This window comes from Prenolepis imparis, unplaced genomic scaffold, assembly GCF_030444845.1.
Source record: "Prenolepis imparis isolate NDT839.2.m4 unplaced genomic scaffold, iyPreImpa1.0 SCAF_11, whole genome shotgun sequence".
Classification (NCBI taxonomy): Eukaryota; Metazoa; Arthropoda; class Insecta; order Hymenoptera; family Formicidae; genus Prenolepis; species Prenolepis imparis.
In genome coordinates this window covers 3299734-3312359 of record NW_028141169.1, presented here as the reverse complement: position 1 = coordinate 3312359, position 12626 = coordinate 3299734, and positions in this window count along the sequence as shown.

Genomic DNA, 12626 nt, shown 5'->3' with positions numbered 1-12626 from the left:
GCTCGTCTTAAAATATTAGAAATTGATACTTATTTGACGCGGAGCCTGTGCGACGCATCATTATTTTATGATTATCGTATTAAAAAATTTGTACGCTGGTGTCTGCATGGTACCAAAAGATTCTGTAATCAATGTGCTATTAAAATGTATAATCGATGAATTTTTGGCTCGTCTTAAAATATTAGAAATCGATACTTTTTTGCCGCTGACCCTATGCGACGCATCCATATCTTATGTATATCATATTAAAAAATTTGTACGCTGGTGTCTGATTGGAACGAAATAATTCTGTAATCAATGTACTATTAAAATGTATAATCGATGAATTTTTGGCTCTTCTTAAAATATTAGAAATTGATACTTTATTGACGCGGACCCTGTGCGACGCATCCCTATTTTATGTTTATCAAATTAAAAAATTTGTACGCTGGTGTCTGCTTGGTATCAAATAATTCTGTAATAAATGTACTATTAAAATGTATAATCGATGAATTTTTGGCTCGTCTTAAAATATTAGAAATCGATACTTTTTTGCCGCTGACCCATGCGACGCAACATTATTTTATGTATATCAAGTTAAAAAATTTGTACGCTGGTGTCTGCTTGGTACCAAATAATTCTGTAATTAATGTACTATTAAAATGTATAATCGATGAATTTTTGGCTCGTCTTAAAATATTAGAAATTGATACATTTATGCCGCTGACCCTATGCGACGTATCCTTAATTTATGTATAGCAAATGAAAAAGTTTGTACGCTGTTGTCTGCTTGGTACCAAAAGATTCTGTAATCAATGTACTATTAAAATGTATAATCGATGAATTTTTGGCTCTTCTTAAAATATTAGAAATTGATACTTTTTTGACGCGGAGCCTGTGCGACGCATCATTATTTTATGATTATCGTATTAAAAAATTTGTACGCTGGTGTCTGCATGGTACCAAAAGATTCTGTAATCAATGTGCTATTAAAATGTATAATCTATGAATTTTTGGCTCGTCTTAAAATATTAGAAATCGATACTTTTTTGCCGCTGACCCTATGCGATGCATCCATATCTTATGTATATCATATTAAAAAATTTGTACGCTGGTGTCTGATTGGAACGAAATAATTCTGTAATCAATGTACTATTAAAATGTATAATCGATGAATTTTTGGCTCTTCTTAAAATATTAGAAATTGATACTTTATTGACGCGGACCCTGTGCGACGCATCCCTATTTTATGTTTATCAAATTAAAAAATTTGTACGCTGGTGTCTGCTTGGTATCAAATAATTCTGTAATAAATGTACTATTAAAATGTATAATCGATGAATTTTTGGCTCGTCTTAAAATATTAGAAATCGATACTTTTTTGCCGCTGACCCTATGCGACGCATCCATATCTTATGTATATCATATTAAAAAATTTGTACGCTGGTGTCTGATTGGAACGAAATAATTCTGTAATCAATGTACTATTAAAATGTATAATCGATGAATTTTTGGCTCGTCTTTAAATATTAGAAATCGATACTTTTTTACCGTTGACCCCATGCGACGCAACATTATTTTATGTATATCAAGTTAAAAAATTTGTACGCTGGTGTCTGTTTGGTACCAAATGGTTGTGTAATTAATTTACTATTAAAATGTATAATCGATGAATTTTTGGCTCGTCTTAAAGTATTAGAAATTGATACTTTTTTGACGCGGACCCTGTGCGACGCATCCTGATTTTATGTTTATCGTATTAAAAAATTTGTACGCTGGTGTCTGCATGGTACCAAAAGATTCTGTAATCAATGTGCTATTAAAATGTATAATCGATGAATTTTTGGCTCGTCTTAAAATATTAGAAATCGATACTTTTTTGCCGCTGACCCTATGCGACGCATCCATATCTTATGTATATCATATTAAAAAATTTGTACGCTGGTGTCTGCTTGGTATCAAATAATTCTGTAATAAATGTACTATTAAAATGTATAATCGATGAATATTTGGCTCGTCTTAAAATATTAGAAATTGATACATTTATGCCGCTGACCCTATGCGACGCATCCATATCTTATGTATATCATATTAAAAAATTTGTACGCTGGTGTCTGCTTGGTACCAAATAATTCTGTAATTAATGTACTATTAAAATGTATAATCGATGAATTTTTGGCTCTTCTTAAAATATTAGAAATTGATACTTTTTTGACGCGGACCCTGTGCGACGCATCCTTATTTTATGTTTATCAAATTAAAAAATTTGTACGCTGGTGTCTGCTTGGTATCAAATAATTCTGTAATCAATGTACTATTAAAATGTATAATCGATGAATTTTTGGCTCGTCTTAAAATATTAGAAATCGATACTTTCTTACCGCTGACCCTATGCGACGCATCCTTATTTTATGTATATCATATTAAAAAATTTGTACGCTGGTGTCTGCTTGGTACCAAATAATTCTGTAATTAATGTACTATTAAAATGTATAATCGATGAATTTTTGGCTCGTCTTAAAATATTAGAAATCGATACTTTTTTGCCGCTGACCCTATGCGACGCATCCATATCTTATGTATATCATATTAAAAAATTTGTACGCTGGTGTCTGATTGGTACGAAATAATTCTGTAATCAATGTACTATTAAAATGTATAATCGATGAATTTTTGGCTCGTCTTAAAATATTAGAAATTGATACTTATTTGACGCGGAGCCTGTGCGACGCATCATTATTTTATGATTATCGTATTAAAAAATTTGTACGCTGGTGTCTGCATGGTACCAAAAGATTCTGTAATCAATGTGCTATTAAAATGTATAATCGATGAATTTTTGGCTCGTCTTAAAATATTAGAAATCGATACTTTTTTGCCGCTGACCCTATGCGACGCATCCATATCTTATGTATATCATATTAAAAAATTTGTACGCTGGTGTCTGATTGGAACGAACTAATTCTGTAATCAATGTACTATTAAAATGTATAATCGATGAATTTTTGGCTCTTCTTAAAATATTAGAAATTGATACTTTATTGACGCGGACCCTGTGCGACGCATCCCTATTTTATGTTTATCAAATTAAAAAATTTGTACGCTGGTGTCTGCTTGGTATCAAATAATTCTGTAATAAATGTACTATTAAAATGTATAATCGATGAATTTTTGGCTCGTCTTTAAATATTAGAAATCGATACTTTTTTACCGTTGACCCCATGCGACGCAACATTATTTTATGTATATCAAGTTAAAAAATTTGTACGCTGGTGTCTGTTTGGTACCAAATGGTTGTGTAATTAATTTACTATTAAAATGTATAATCGATGAATTTTTGGCTCGTCTTAAAATATTAGAAATCGATACTTTTTTGCCGCTGACCCATGCGACGCAACATTATTTTATGTATATCAAGTTAAAAAATTTGTACGCTGGTGTCTGCTTGGTACCAAATAATTCTGTAATTAATGTACTATTAAAATGTATAATCGATGAATTTTTGGCTCGTCTTAAAATATTAGAAATTGATACATTTATGCCGCTGACCCTATGCGACGTATCCTTAATTTATGTATAGCAAATGAAAAAGTTTGTACGCTGTTGTCTGCTTGGTACCAAAAGATTCTGTAATCAATGTACTATTAAAATGTATAATCGATGAATTTTTGGCTCTTCTTAAAATATTAGAAATTGATACTTTTTTGACGCGGACCCTGTGCGCCGCAACATTATTTTATGTTTATCAAATTAAAAAATTTGTACGCTGGTGTCTGCTTGGTATCAAATAATTCTGTAATCAATGTACTATTAAAATGTATAATCGATGAATTTTTGGCTCGTCTTAAAATATTAGAAATCGATACTTTCTTACCGCTGACCCTATGCGACGCATCCTTATTTTATGTATATCATATTAAAAAATTTGTACGCTGGTGTCTGCTTGGTACCAAATAATTCTGTAATTAATGTACTATTAAAATGTATAATCGATGAATTTTTGGCTCGTCTTAAAATATTAGAAATTGATACTTATTTGACGCGGAGCCTGTGCGACGCATCATTATTTTATGATTATCGTATTAAAAAATTTGTACGCTGGTGTCTGCATGGTACCAAAAGATTCTGTAATCAATGTGCTATTAAAATGTATAATCGATGAATTTTTGGCTCGTCTTAAAATATTAGAAATCGATACTTTTTTGCCGCTGACCCTATGCGACGCATCCATATCTTATGTATATCAAATTAAAAAATTTGTACGCTGGTGTCTGCTTGGTATCAAATAATTCTGTAATAAATGTACTATTAAAATGTATAATCGATGAATTTTTGGCTCGTCTTAAAATATTAGAAATTGATACATTTATGCCGCTGACCCTATGCGACGCATCCATATCTTATGTATATCATATTAAAAAATTTGTACGCTGGTGTCTGCTTGGTACCAAATAATTCTGTAATTAATGTACTATTAAAATGTATAATCGATGAATTTTTGGCTCGTCTTAAAATATTAGAAATTGATACTTATTTGACGCGGAGCCTGTGCGACGCATCCTTATTTTAAGTTTATCGTATTAAAAAATTTGTACGCTGGTGTCTGCATGGTACCAAAAGATTCTGTAATCAATGTGCTATTAAAATGTATAATCGATGAATTTTTGGCTCGTCTTAAAATATTAGAAATTGATACTTTTTTGACGCGGACCCTGTGCGACGCATCCTTATTTTATGTTTATCTAATTAAAAAATTTGTACGCTGGTGTCTGCATGGTACCAAAAGATTCTGTAATCAATGTGCTATTAAAATGTATAATCGATGAATTTTTGGCTCGTCTTAAAATATTAGAAATCGATACTTTTTTGCCGCTGACCCTATGCGACGCATCCATATTTTATGTATATCATATTAAAAAATTTGTACGCTGGTGTCTGTTAGGTACCAAATGGTTCTGTAATTAATGTACTATTAAAATGTATAATCGATGAATTTTTGGCTCGTCTTAAAATATTAGAAATTGTTACATTTATGCCGCTGTCCCTATGCGACGTATCCTTAATTTATGTATAGCAAATGAAAAAGTTTGTACGCTGTTGTCTGCTTGGTACCAAAAGATTCTGTAATCAATGTATTATTAAAATGTATAATCGATGAATTTTTGGCTCGTCTTAAAATATTAGAAATTGATACTTTTTTGACGCGGACCCTGTGCGACGCATCCTGATTTTATGTTTATCGTATTAAAAAATTTGTACGCTGGTGTCTGCATGGTACCAAAAGATTCTGTAATCAATGTACTATTAAAATGTATAATCGATGAATTTTTGGCTCATCTTAAAATATTAGAAATCGATACTTTTTTGACGCGGACCCTGTGCGACGCATCCTTATTTTATGTTTATCGTATTAAAAAATTTGTACGCTGGTGTCTGCATGGTACCAAAAGATTCTGTAATCAATGTACTATTAAAATGTATAATCGATGAATTTTTGGCTCGTCTTAAAATATTAGAAATCGATACTTTCTTACCGCTGACCCTATGCGACGCATCCTTATTTTATGTATATCATATTAAAAAATTTGTACGCTGGTGTCTACTTGGTACCAAATAATTCTGTAATTAATGTACTATTAAAATGTATAATCGATGAATTTTTGGCTCTTCTTAAAATATTAGAAATTGATACTTTATTGACGCGGACCCTGTGCGACGCATCCCTATTTTATGTTTATCAAATTAAAAAATTTGTACGCTGGTGTCTGCTTGGTATCAAATAATTCTGTAATAAATGTACTATTAAAATGTATAATCGATGAATTTTTGGCTCGTCTTAAAATATTAGAAATCGATACTTTTTTGCCGCTGACCCAGGCGACGCAACATTATTTTATGTATATCAAGTTAAAAAATTTGTACGCTGGTGTCTGCTTGGTACCAAATAATTCTGTAATTAATGTACTATTAAAATGTATAATCGATGAATTTTTGGCTCGTCTTAAAATATTAGAAATTGATACATTTATGCCGCTGACCCTATGCGACGTATCCTTAATTTATGTATAGCAAATGAAAAAGTTTGTACGCTGTTGTCTGCTTGGTACCAAAAGATTCTGTAATCAATGTACTATTAAAATGTATAATCGATGATTTTTTGGCTCTTCTTAAAATATTAGAAATTGATACTTTTTTGATGCGGAGCCTGTGCGACGCATCATTATTTTATGATTATCGTATTAAAAAATTTGTACGCTGGTGTCTGCATGGTACCAAAAGATTCTGTAATCAATGTGCTATTAAAATGTATAATCGATGAATTTTTGGCTCGTCTTAAAATATTAAAAATCGATACTTTTTTGCCGCTGACCCTATGCGACGCATCCATATCTTATGTATATCATATTAAAAAATTTGTACGCTGGTGTCTGATTGGTACGAAATAATTCTGTAATCAATGTACTATTAAAATGTATAATCGATGAATTTTTGGCTCGTCTTAAAATATTAGAAATTGATACTTATTTGACGCGGAGCCTGTGCGACGCATCATTATTTTATGATTATCGTATTAAAAAATTTGTACGCTGGTGTCTGCATGGTACCAAAAGATTCTGTAATCAATGTGCTATTAAAATGTATAATCGATGAATTTTTGGCTCGTCTATAAATATTAGAAATCGATACTTTTTTGCCGCTGACCCTATGCGACGCATCCATATCTTATGTATATCATATTAAAAAATTTGTACGCTGGTGTCTGATTGGAACGAAATAATTCTGTAATCAATGTACTATTAAAATGTATAATCGATGAATTTTTGGCTCTTCTTAAAATATTAGAAATTGATACTTTATTGACGCGGACCCTGTGCGACGCATCCCTATTTTATGTTTATCAAATTAAAAAATTTGTACGCTGGTGTCTGCTTGGTATCAAATAATTCTGTAATAAATGTACTATTAAAATGTATAATCGATGAATTTTTGGCTCTTCTTAAAATATTAGAAATTGATACTTTTTTGACGCGGACCCTGTGCGATGCATCCTTATTTTATGTTTATCAAATTAAAAAATTTGTACGCTGGTGTCTGCTTGGTATCAAATAATTCTGTAATCAATGTACTATTAAAATGTATAATCGATGAATTTTTGGCTCGTCTTAAAATATTAGAAATCGATACTTTCTTACCGCTGACCCTATGCGACGCATCCTTATTTTATGTATATCATATTAAAAAATTTGTACGCTGGTGTCTGCTTGGTACCAAATAATTCTGTAATTAATGTACTATTAAAATGTATAATCGATGAATTTTTGGCTCGTCTTAAAATATTAGAAATTGATACTTATTTGACGCGGAGCCTGTGCGACGCATCATTATTTTATGATTATCGTATTAAAAAATTTGTACGCTGGTGTCTGCATGGTACCAAAAGATTCTGTAATCAATGTGCTATTAAAATGTATAATCGATGAATTTTTGGCTCGTCTTAAAATATTAGAAATCGATACTTTTTTGCCGCTGACCCTATGCGACGCATCCATATGTTATGTATATCATATTAAAAAATTTGTACGCTGGTGTCTGATTGGAACGAAATAATTCTGTAATCAATGTACTATTAAAATGTATAATCGATGAATTTTTGGCTCTTCTTAAAATATTAGAAATTGATACTTTATTGACGCGGACCCTGTGCGACGCATCCCTATTTTATGTTTATCAAATTAAAAAATTTGTACGCTGGTGTCTGCTTGGTATCAAATAATTCTGTAATAAATGTAGTATTAAAATGTATAATCGATGAATTTTTGGCTCGTCTTAAAATATTAGAAATCGATACTTTTTTGCCGCTGACCCATGCGACGCAACATTATTTTATGTATATCAAGTTAAAAAATTTGTACGCTGGTGTCTGCTTGGTACCAAATAATTCTGTAATTAATGTACTATTAAAATGTATAATCGATGAATTTTTGGCTCGTCTTAAAATATTAGAAATTGATACATTTATGCCGCTGACCCTATGCGACGTATCCTTAATTTATGTATAGCAAATGAAAAAGTTTGTACGCTGTTGTCTGCTTGGTACCAAAAGATTCTGTAATCAATGTACTATTAAAATGTATAATCGATGAATTTTTGGCTCTTCTTAAAATATTAGAAATTGATACTTTTTTGACGCGGAGCCTGTGCGACGCATCATTATTTTATGATTATCGTATTAAAAAATTTGTACGCTGGTGTCTGCATGGTACCAAAAGATTCTGTAATCAATGTGCTATTAAAATGTATAATCGATGAATTTTTGGCTCGTCTTAAAATATTAGAAATCGATACATTTTTGCCGCTGACCCTATGCGACGCATCCATATCTTATGTATATCATATTAAAAAATTTGTACGCTGGTGTCTGATTGGTACGAAATAATTCTGTAATCAATGTACTATTAAAATGTATAATCGATGAATTTTTGGCTCGTCTTAAAATATTAGAAATCGATACTTTTTTGCCGCTGACCCTATGCGACGCATCCATATCTTATGTATATCATATTAAAAAATTTGTACGCTGGTGTCTGATTGGTACGAAATAATTCTGTAATCAATGTACTATTAAAATGTATAATCGATGAATTTTTGGCTCGTCTTAAAATATTAGAAATTGATACTTATTTGACGCGGAGCCTGTGCGACGCATCATTATTTTATGATTATCGTATTAAAAAATTTGTACGCTGGTGTCTGCATGGTACCAAAAGATTCTGTAATCAATGTGCTATTAAAATGTATAATCGATGAATTTTTGGCTCGTCTTAAAATATTAGAAATCGATACTTTTTTGCCGCTGACCCTATGCGACGCATCCATATCTTATGTATATCATATTAAAAAATTTGTACGCTGGTGTCTGATTGGAACGAAATAATTCTGTAATCAATGTACTATTAAAATGTATAATCGATGAATTTTTGGCTCTTCTTAAAATATTAGAAATTGATACTTTATTGACGCGGACCCTGTGCGACGCATCCCTATTTTATGTTTATCAAATTAAAAAATTTGTACGCTGGTGTCTGCTTGGTATCAAATAATTCTGTAATAAATGTACTATTAAAATGTATAATCGATGAATTTTTGGCTCGTCTTAAAATATTAGAAATCGATACTTTTTTGCCGCTGACCCATGCGACGCAACATTATTTTATGTATATCAAGTTAAAAAATTTGTACGCTGGTGTCTGCTTGGTACCAAATAATTCTGTAATTAATGTACTATTAAAATGTATAATCGATGAATTTTTGGCTCGTCTTAAAATATTAGAAATTGATACATTTATGCCGCTGACCCTATGCGACGTATCCTTAATTTATGTATAGCAAATGAAAAAGTTTGTACGCTGTTGTCTGCTTGGTACCAAAAGATTCTGTAATCAATGTACTATTAAAATGTATAATCGATGAATTTTTGGCTCTTCTTAAAATATTAGAAATTGATACTTTTTTGACGCGGACCCTGTGCGCCGCAACATTATTTTATGTTTATCAAATTAAAAAATTTGTACGCTGGTGTCTGCTTGGTATCAAATAATTCTGTAATCAATGTACTATTAAAATGTATAATCGATGAATTTTTGGCTCGTCTTAAAATATTAGAAATCGATACTTTCTTACCGCTGACCCTATGCGACGCATCCTTATTTTATGTATATCATATTAAAAAATTTGTACGCTGGTGTCTGCTTGGTACCAAATAATTCTGTAATTAATGTACTATTAAAATGTATAATCGATGAATTTTTGGCTCGTCTTAAAATATTAGAAATTGATACTTATTTGACGCGGAGCCTGTGCGACGCATCATTATTTTATGATTATCGTATTAAAAAATTTGTACGCTGGTGTCTGCATGGTACCAAAAGATTCTGTAATCAATGTGCTATTAAAATGTATAATCGATGAATTTTTGGCTCGTCTTAAAATATTAGAAATCGATACTTTTTTGCCGCTGACCCTATGCGACGCATCCATATCTTATGTATATCAAATTAAAAAATTTGTACGCTGGTGTCTGCTTGGTATCAAATAATTCTGTAATAAATGTACTATTAAAATGTATAATCGATGAATTTTTGGCTCGTCTTAAAATATTAGAAATTGATACATTTATGCCGCTGACCCTATGCGACGCATCCATATCTTATGTATATCATATTAAAAAATTTGTACGCTGGTGTCTGCTTGGTACCAAATAATTCTGTAATTAATGTACTATTAAAATGTATAATCGATGAATTTTTGGCTCGTCTTAAAATATTAGAAATTGATACTTATTTGACGCGGAGCCTGTGCGACGCATCCTTATTTTAAGTTTATCGTATTAAAAAATTTGTACGCTGGTGTCTGCATGGTACCAAAAGATTCTGTAATCAATGTGCTATTAAAATGTATAATCGATGAATTTTTGGCTCGTCTTAAAATATTAGAAATTGATACTTTTTTGACGCGGACCCTGTGCGACGCATCCTTATTTTATGTTTATCTAATTAAAAAATTTGTACGCTGGTGTCTGCATGGTACCAAAAGATTCTGTAATCAATGTGCTATTAAAATGTATAATCGATGAATTTTTGGCTCGTCTTAAAATATTAGAAATCGATACTTTTTTGCCGCTGACCCTATGCGACGCATCCATATTTTATGTATATCATATTAAAAAATTTGTACGCTGGTGTCTGTTAGGTACCAAATGGTTCTGTAATTAATGTACTATTAAAATGTATAATCGATGAATTTTTGGCTCGTCTTAAAATATTAGAAATTGTTACATTTATGCCGCTGTCCCTATGCGACGTATCCTTAATTTATGTATAGCAAATGAAAAAGTTTGTACGCTGTTGTCTGCTTGGTACCAAAAGATTCTGTAATCAATGTATTATTAAAATGTATAATCGATGAATTTTTGGCTCGTCTTAAAATATTAGAAATTGATACTTTTTTGACGCGGACCCTGTGCGACGCATCCTGATTTTATGTTTATCGTATTAAAAAATTTGTACGCTGGTGTCTGCATGGTACCAAAAGATTCTGTAATCAATGTACTATTAAAATGTATAATCGATGAATTTTTGGCTCATCTTAAAATATTAGAAATCGATACTTTTTTGACGCGGACCCTGTGCGACGCATCCTTATTTTATGTTTATCGTATTAAAAAATTTGTACGCTGGTGTCTGCATGGTACCAAAAGATTCTGTAATCAATGTACTATTAAAATGTATAATCGATGAATTTTTGGCTCGTCTTAAAATATTAGAAATCGATACTTTCTTACCGCTGACCCTATGCGACGCATCCTTATTTTATGTATATCATATTAAAAAATTTGTACGCTGGTGTCTACTTGGTACCAAATAATTCTGTAATTAATGTACTATTAAAATGTATAATCGATGAATTTTTGGCTCTTCTTAAAATATTAGAAATTGATACTTTATTGACGCGGACCCTGTGCGACGCATCCCTATTTTATGTTTATCAAATTAAAAAATTTGTACGCTGGTGTCTGCTTGGTATCAAATAATTCTGTAATAAATGTACTATTAAAATGTATAATCGATGAATTTTTGGCTCGTCTTAAAATATTAGAAATCGATACTTTTTTGCCGCTGACCCAGGCGACGCAACATTATTTTATGTATATCAAGTTAAAAAATTTGTACGCTGGTGTCTGCTTGGTACCAAATAATTCTGTAATTAATGTACTATTAAAATGTATAATCGATGAATTTTTGGCTCGTCTTAAAATATTAGAAATTGATACATTTATGCCGCTGACCCTATGCGACGTATCCTTAATTTATGTATAGCAAATGAAAAAGTTTGTACGCTGTTGTCTGCTTGGTACCAAAAGATTCTGTAATCAATGTACTATTAAAATGTATAATCGATGATTTTTTGGCTCTTCTTAAAATATTAGAAATTGATACTTTTTTGATGCGGAGCCTGTGCGACGCATCATTATTTTATGATTATCGTATTAAAAAATTTGTACGCTGGTGTCTGCATGGTACCAAAAGATTCTGTAATCAATGTGCTATTAAAATGTATAATCGATGAATTTTTGGCTCGTCTTAAAATATTAAAAATCGATACTTTTTTGCCGCTGACCCTATGCGACGCATCCATATCTTATGTATATCATATTAAAAAATTTGTACGCTGGTGTCTGATTGGTACGAAATAATTCTGTAATCAATGTACTATTAAAATGTATAATCGATGAATTTTTGGCTCGTCTTAAAATATTAGAAATTGATACTTATTTGACGCGGAGCCTGTGCGACGCATCATTATTTTATGATTATCGTATTAAAAAATTTGTACGCTGGTGTCTGCATGGTACCAAAAGATTCTGTAATCAATGTGCTATTAAAATGTATAATCGATGAATTTTTGGCTCGTCTATAAATATTAGAAATCGATACTTTTTTGCCGCTGACCCTATGCGACGCATCCATATCTTATGTATATCATATTAAAAAATTTGTACGCTGGTGTCTGATTGGAACGAAATAATTCTGTAATCAATGTACTATTAAAATGTATAATCGATGAATTTTTGGCTCTTCTTAAAATAT